The sequence below is a fragment of the Ambystoma mexicanum genome, assembly GCF_040938575.1.
Source record: "Ambystoma mexicanum isolate Mex_15411 chromosome 12 unlocalized genomic scaffold, UKY_AmexF1_1 Mex_chr12_unloc.2, whole genome shotgun sequence".
Taxonomy (NCBI): domain Eukaryota; kingdom Metazoa; phylum Chordata; class Amphibia; order Caudata; family Ambystomatidae; genus Ambystoma; species Ambystoma mexicanum.
The window spans coordinates 1,347,281-1,355,151 of record NW_027182323.1 but is presented as its reverse complement, the minus strand read 5'-3'; the positions used below and the strand labels follow the sequence as shown (position 1 = coordinate 1,355,151).

Sequence of the window (7,871 nt, the reverse complement as noted above, 5' to 3'; positions counted from 1 at the left end):
GGTGCACCAGGCTGGTCCCCCCTACCGCGGCGCGCAGTGACTGGACCCTCTGCTTTACTTGGATATACTGGGATCGAAGACCCCTGCAGTGACTGTCTCCTCGCTGCCTGGCCGTGGGCGTCCTGCTAACCCCTCTGTGGTCCACCACTGCCTTGCTGGGAGCCTTGGCGGACCTCTCCTCCGACACAGGAAGTGGACTCCCCAGTTTGCTCAACCACATCAGTGCCCATAGCTGCTCCTACTTCCACCCCTGTCACGGCACACTGATCTCCGGTTCTTGGCCTTCACCCGTGATCTTCGGGGCGGTCGACACCAGGGGATCCACTCACTGACCACTCAGTGCCCTCATACCACTGCCGGCCAGGGAGATCCCCCCCGGACCTGCGAACTGGCGGGCAGTGGTGACCAGAGACTCCACATCCTATTACAGCACTACTTTCCACTTCAACCCTGTCGTCCTCTGGGCGCCCGAATGCTCTGAATAGCCTGTCCGACCATCCTCTGTGTCCTGCCCTCTGCCTCCCGACCTGCCTCGACACTCCTGCCGCCCGCCCAGGCCTTCGGGCCCACCCTCCGCCTGGTGCCATGACCAAGGGAGCTGGAAAGAAGCAATGCTCAATTAACATTTTCACAAAAACCCCGTTGGGGCCGGTGGGGGAGGTGTCCGGGTAGGAACCATCTAACCCCTCGACCTCGGACCCGGCAGACGCTCAAAAAATGATGGAATACATCCGGGAGGTGTTCACCACGCTCCACAGAGAGCTTGACGACATGAATGGCACTATATCCTCTATCAAGGCTCATATGGAGAGGACCGACGGCCGGGTTGCCGAGATCGAGACACGAGTGAGTACCACCAAGGATAACTTGAGCTCTCTAAGGGCGGAGGTCTCCACACTTTCTGGCCGTGTCGCCGAGGTTGAGAAAAAGAACGAGGACCTCGAATCACGCTGGAGACGTAACAACCTCCGCATTATCGGAGTACCCGAAGATGGCATAAAGGTACCCATGGAGGATTACTTAGAGTGCACTCTACTAAAATTGTTAGACTCCAAAACTCTCCCCATAGTTCGCGATCGAGAGAGCCCACCGTGCCCTCACTGCAAAGCCCAGACCGGGCGCACCACTACGACCCATTATAGGTAGAGTTCTAAACTTCCGTGACCGTGACGCCCTGCTCAGGCCGGCTAGAGCCAAGGGTGAACTCATTCTGGGCGCTGCCAGGATCCATCTATATCCTGATTTCTCGGTGGCAGTCCAACGTGAACGCAAAACCTTCCTGGCAGTAAAGAGGAGGCTTCGAGACCTGCAGGTCAAATACTCCATGTTATACCCCGCTAAATTGAGCATTGAACATTCCAACCAGGTCTACTTCTTCACAATCCCTGAGGAGGCCTCCAGATTTATCGATGAACATTTCCCCGGCTGACCCCCTTTTGAAACACACATTGTCAATGTTATGTTTATTGGCTGATTGTTCATGATTTGGGACTCCGACTTGGTACAGAAATGTCTACCCGGTGGATGAGCGTGAGAAGGGGCTGTCTTCCGCCTACTCGAGTTTTTCGGTCTATGACATGTATGTTCTGGTCCTTAGGGCTGGCCTCATAATCCCATGGGAGACTCTCGTAGTTATCACTGAACGCCTCTCTGGTTCAATTTCTCTCCGCAGCGCTCATCCACTGTTGCTAGTTTACTCTATTAGTTGCTGTTAAATTCAGTCACCTTCCTGGTCTAGTTGATTGATTAGGGGGCTACTTCCCCCATACGTGAGAAAATTGTTTCTATATTTTGCGATCATGCCCTTTCCACCCAGGTGGAGTCCTACCCGGGTGGCACAAGATGTCATCACTAGGCACCATGCTTATCCTTAAATTGCCTTCCGGTCCGGAGCACCGCCGCCAGGCCAGCTCACAGGCCCCCCGGCGTTGATGCCATTGGTTTGGATTTGGTTGTTTGGGCATGGGGTTGTCATTCCTCTGTTTGTTTGGGGGCGGGACGTCGGAGGGGGTGGGCGTTGTTGGGTTTTATGTTAAAAAAGGCTTGGTATCCACAGGGGAGGTAGAGTATGGGGCAATATTGTTCAGTTATTATTGCAAGGCTGATCAAATGGTGCACCGATCATGGGGAGCACCACCCCGTTAATCCGTCACTTCTAATGACCACCTCTGGACTGTCAACTGAGGATAACTTGACATTCATGAGTTGGAATGTGCGGGGGCTGGGAAACTATAAGAAGATGAAACAACTACAGCTTCAGGCCAAACGCCATTGGGTCAAAATACTGTTTTTACAAGAAACGCACGCCTACACCGAGTATTGTGAAAGATTTGCCAAAATGTGGGGCCCTCAGAGGTACTTTACTAATTATTCTACCCAAAGCCGGGGAGTTATGACTCTAATTCACAGGAGCCTTAAATTTAACCCCATATCTACACAGATCGACCCCCTGGGCAGATATGTGTTAGTCCATGGTAGTCTGCAGAATAAGGAGGTGGTCCTATTAAACATCTATGGATCCAATATCGACGACCTGGAGTTCTATTCACATCTCACGTCTCTCCTTGACAGCTTCCTGCTAACAATAATCCTCTGGGGAGGTGATTTTAATACGATATTTGACGTAGACCTTGACAGATACGGCTTCAGACCTCGCCGACTTTCCAAAGCAGCCTACACTACACTGTCATCTCTCCCCAGTCTTTCCCTGGTGGACGCATGGAGGCTTCTCTATCCCGACTCCCGCTCCTACTCCTTCTACTCTTCGGTGCATGACTCATATTCCTGAATCGATAGATGGCTAGTGTGTGACATACTTATAAGGAACATATCTCACCTATCGATCCTTCCCAGAACCCTCTCTGTTCATTCACCGGTGACTATTACCCTTTGTTGGGGCCCGGATCGTGACCGCAGCAGACACTGGATAATGAAACCTCACTCTCTCCTCGACCCCGTCTTCAGCTCAGAGCTGGAGACCGCCATTGAGGAGTTCTTCGAAATTAACACCAACACAGTGTCCTCACAGGCCACCCTCTGGGAATCTTTCAAAGCTTATATAAGAGGTATTGCCCTGTCTAAGGAGAACAGCATCCTTAAAACAATTCACAGAAATATTGCTGAAAGCAAAGCCATGCTGTCCGCACTGGAAGCTCAATGCTCGCTACACCAAACTCCGGAACTCCTGGCATCAATCGGTACGGAACTTGACACATTCCGTTTTCTTGCGGACCGCGAACTGAGGTTCCTGGACAGCCCGGGACTTGCGAGGAAATACGGCGAGTGTCAACGCCCAGGCCATCTTCTGGCCGGGCTTCTCCACCGAGAATTTGGTGCCCCTCCCATCCCTGGAGTGGAGAGACCCGATGGTACCCTAGCCACGTCCCTGCAAGATATTAACTCTGAATTCCTCTCTTTCTACGAATCCCTATATGCCAATGCAGACAATGTCCCGACAGCGGAGATCTAGTCTTCCCTAGATAAGCTTCCCCTCTCGATCCTCTCCCCTGAGACCATTGGATGTCTCGAGAATCCATTCACCACCGGGGAATTCTTGGATGCCATAGACTCACTCTCATCAGGGAAATCCCCAGGCTCAGATGGCATTCCCGTTGAATTCTATTAACACTTCAAATCACTCCTACTCCCTCGCCTAATGGCCCTCTGGGAGGAATCAGTGGAGGTAGGTCTGTTTCCCCCTTCGCTCTGTGAAGCCACAATAACCGTTTTGCTGAAGCCCGGTAAACCCCCCACTCAATGCTGCTCTTATAGTCCACTCTCGCTTATCAACGGGTACGCCAAATTACTAGCCCTACGCCTTGCCCCCTACATGCCGCATATCATTCACCCCGATCAAGCGGGATTTATTCCGGGACGCTCCACCTCTCTGAACCTGAGGCGTCTCTTCAACATTATAAGCAGGATTAACCCAAATCTGCATGCAGTAGCAGTGGCACTCGATATGCAAAAAGCCTTCGATTCTGTCTCGTGGGAGAATCTCTGGCGGGTTCTTAAAAAATGCAAATTCTGCCCCGCTTCCTTTCCTGGGTCGGGCTGCTGTACTCCAACCCAGTGGCCAGGGTTCGTACTGAGGACCGATGCTCCCCCCTTTTCCAAATAACTAGGGGCACTAGGCAGGGCTGTCCCTTCTCTCCTCTGGTCTTTGCCATAGAGATGGAACCTTTCGCGGACATAGTATCCCTGTATGCTGATGATGCCCTTCTCTTCATCCGTTCCCCCGACACCAATTTGGCTCCGATATTGGAAGATATCCTTTTTGGACAAGTTTCTGGCCTCAAAGTAAATTGCTCTAAATCTACCCTTTTGCCGCTCACTGCCTGCACACGCCCCCCTCCTGATACCCAGCGATTCACATGGGCCCAGTCAAGCTTTACCTACCTGGGCATAGTAGTGTCTCGCCGATTCGAACAGGTTTTTGAAGAGAACTACCAAAAATACCTCACTAGCCTTACGACAAAAGTCGCTGGAGTAGGCTCCCGATCTCACTTGCCGGCAGGATAGGGATACTAAAAATGGTAGTATTACCCCAGCTTCTGTACAGGTTCGCCAATATCCCCCAGTGGCCGAGCGGCTGGTTCTTCCGGGTGCTGACTCGTACCCTTAATACCTTTCTTTGGCACTCAGACATGGTCCGGCTTAAACTCAAGACCTTGACCATCCCGATGGAGGTTGGCGGCTTCGGTGCTCCTGACTTCCTTAAGTACTGGCTGGTGTCCCAACTCCAATACACTTCACACTTGTTTAAAACATTGGACCCCCCACCTCATGTCAGACTCGAAAAGCTATCGATCAGCGATCGTGATATTTGCTCCCTGGTTATCACGCCCATGCCGAGGGTATTAGACTCACTTGACCCGGCGGCCTCTACTTCTCTGGCCCTATCTAAAACATGGTAATTACTAGGCATCGCCCACCCCTTTCATGGTAACTTTCCACTTTGGAACTTCCTCCCGGAGGTCCCACATGTACCTCCCGTCATCGTTCGCCGGTGGGCAGAGCCTGGATATGAACAACTATGGGACTTCTTCGAACAGGGTAACTTCATAGAGTGGCCAGATCTTCCACTGTCCTTGAAGCGGAGACCATCCGCTTGGCTTCAGTAGTCACCCCTCCGGAAAATCCTTAAACACAAATACCCCAGTTTCCCAGTGCTGCCACCTGATGAACCTGCAGTTACGGAGCTTACCTCTCCCACCCCCATGAGGGGCAAAGTTTCCAGACTCTACACCCTGGTACAGGCTAGATCGGCCCCTACATTTACCAAGTTAAGACATACCTGGGGGGATGACCTTGGTCTCGAAATCACAGATGAACGATGGGCCCGAATGTGTGCATGTATTCATCAGGTATCCTTTAACTCCCGCTTTAAATTGATCCAATTCAAGGTGCACCACAGATACCACTACACCCCGAGCAGACTACACCACATTTCAAATGACTTGTCCCCAAGGTGCCCCAGGTGTGGCTGCGACAACGCTGGCTATATCCACATGATTTGGTCCTGCCCCCGTCTCACTCAATTTTGGAGCGCAGTATGTGCTACTATGTCAGCTATCCTCGATCACCCTATTACCCTATCCCCAATGAGTTGTCTTTTCCATGACTTTTCTGAGCTCCGCTGAGATTCCAAAAACCTGGCTGGACTTTGCATGCCACTTGCTGTACGCTCTATTTTACTCTGCTGGCTTCGGCCTACCACACCCACCCATGCACAGTGGCTCAGGGCGGTCACATGGGCATCGGACACCGAAGAATCCTGGGCTATACAACAGCCAACCCACTAAAGACCCAGAGATGTTTGGTCAAGGTTTCGTTCATACATGGCTCCCATTGATTCTGCCTCGGACTCTACATCTCCAGTCCTCTCCCCCTGCTATTCCCGCACAACCTCCGGAATTGTTCACTCACTGCCCCCACACCCACCTTGGATGTCTGCCACATGTGCACAAACTGGTTTTGAATTTGCTTTATATGTTTGTATTACCTGCATTGCTCTGATTATACTTGTCCTGTATGTAGCTCACCTGTTCCTGTGCTGCCAAGCTAAATAAATAAAAGTAAAAAAATAAATAAAAAAAAGATAACTTGGTGGATGGGACAGAGAGGAAGAGGATGTGGGCAGCGGCAGACCCTAGACGGGCCTGCCACCTCCCCTCACTCACCTAAGTGTGCCAGCACTGAGAGGCAGACACTGTTGCCACCTAGATCCTTTATTACTTTGGGCTATTAGGTGGCACCCACCTATATGCTGAAACTATTGCATTAGAGTCCAGATCGGGGAAAAAGGCATCTGAGGAGGGAACCAAAGCTTGTAAGTGTTGTTTAGTTATTTGCCCACCCATTGACTGCCATGGCCATGTGGCCATTCCCACCCAGTCCTGCCCCTCCAGACCCAAAACTCCTAATTATGGGAACTCTTTGAGTTAACTTTAATCAAGACTTACCATCTAGCTTTGCACTCGAAATGTCTGCCAGTGTTTTTTCAAAGCAGTCTTCTGAGGGCTAATGTCTTAATTGCAGGAGTAAAGTGCCACCGGTGTAATTAAAATGTCGTAACCAAGTCTACATTCACAAGCACCATGCGTGTCCTTCACTGAAGTCTTGATAAAAACATGCATTGACAAAGCCTACTGTGATGGCTTGTGTTTTAAGATTTAAGTATTAGACGTTTGCCGGCACTATTATTAGATACCCAGGTACACACACCATTTTGCTGCTGGTACCATCAGTGGCCAGTTAATACCACTAGGGTGGTGCCTGGCAAGTGCCTTTCCCAGGCCTAGATAAAAGTCCAAACTGTTGGCATTGCCAGTGCTTGTTTAAAAGCAGCAGCACATGGTGCCAAGCAGTCACGTGGTGGTGCTTTGCTATTGGATCGGCCCTCTGTGGCACAACACCAGTGACACATATTCCTGCTAGTGAAGCCAGCTGTAATCCCTGAAAATCGATATTCTGCGGACAGAGATAAAACAGAAGAAAGATTGTGGGAAGTTCGCTCTATACCAGGTGATGAGAATGTGGTGGCAAACGAAAGCCTGACACATTCCTTCTGATTTCTGTGGCGAGGCGAAAGAGGAAACATCCCAAAGTAGAACAGAGATAGAGAATGAAAACAGTTCCCACATACAAAAAACTCCGTGCCGACTCTAACATTAGTGGAACGTTATCGTAAAGGGATGTAGCACAGCCACCAGCAGTCCCTATAGCAGAAACAATCTCGGTCCTGCATCGATTATCACTTTCGATTTCACTGCCGAACCTTTTCTACAAACTAGATTTCATTTGCAGAATTACTGGGCCGAGGGTCGGACGGCACAGATATTACGATGGTGTGTTTTACGTGAGGGGATGTAGCTCAGTGGTAGAGCGCATGCTTTGCATGTATGAGGCCCCGGGTTCAATCCCCGGCATCTCCAGGTGCATATATTTTTTGGGGTACGCATGAACGCCAACATTTAAAGGATATACTGTTACATCCTCTTTGGGTTTCTGGTAAAGAGGACTATAATTTTATGTCGCATCTCACTACATTGAACATATTCCGTCGCTCACGTTTCAAGACTATCCTTCTTGTGACTAGTTCACATTACCAGACTGGGGCCCTGTCTAGACAACAAACAGCCGGAGCTGCCTCAGCAATACCGCGAATGGGGTTCACAGTAAACAAAACCCCTGGAGAGATGGTGACTGACAAATATAGATAGCATAGAACAAAGTGATCATGGGAAGCAGCAGCAGCAGGCAGGATTGGGCAGGCAAACATTCCACGTGACTTCTCTGAAGTGCCTCGAAGGAGTTCTTTAAAAGGGAAAAATAGAATTCATTAAATGTTTTCTTTAAAAATAGCTGTA

General features: G+C 50.2%; 1 non-coding gene across 1 annotated transcript; it reads left to right on the top strand.

The window, feature by feature from the left end:
• Positions 1-7,364: 7,364 nt before the first annotated feature.
• On the top strand, positions 7,365-7,436 carry TRNAA-UGC (transfer RNA alanine (anticodon UGC)). Its single transcript has one exon. It is a non-coding gene; the product is annotated as a tRNA-Ala (tRNA).
• Positions 7,437-7,871: the final 435 nt, after the last annotated feature.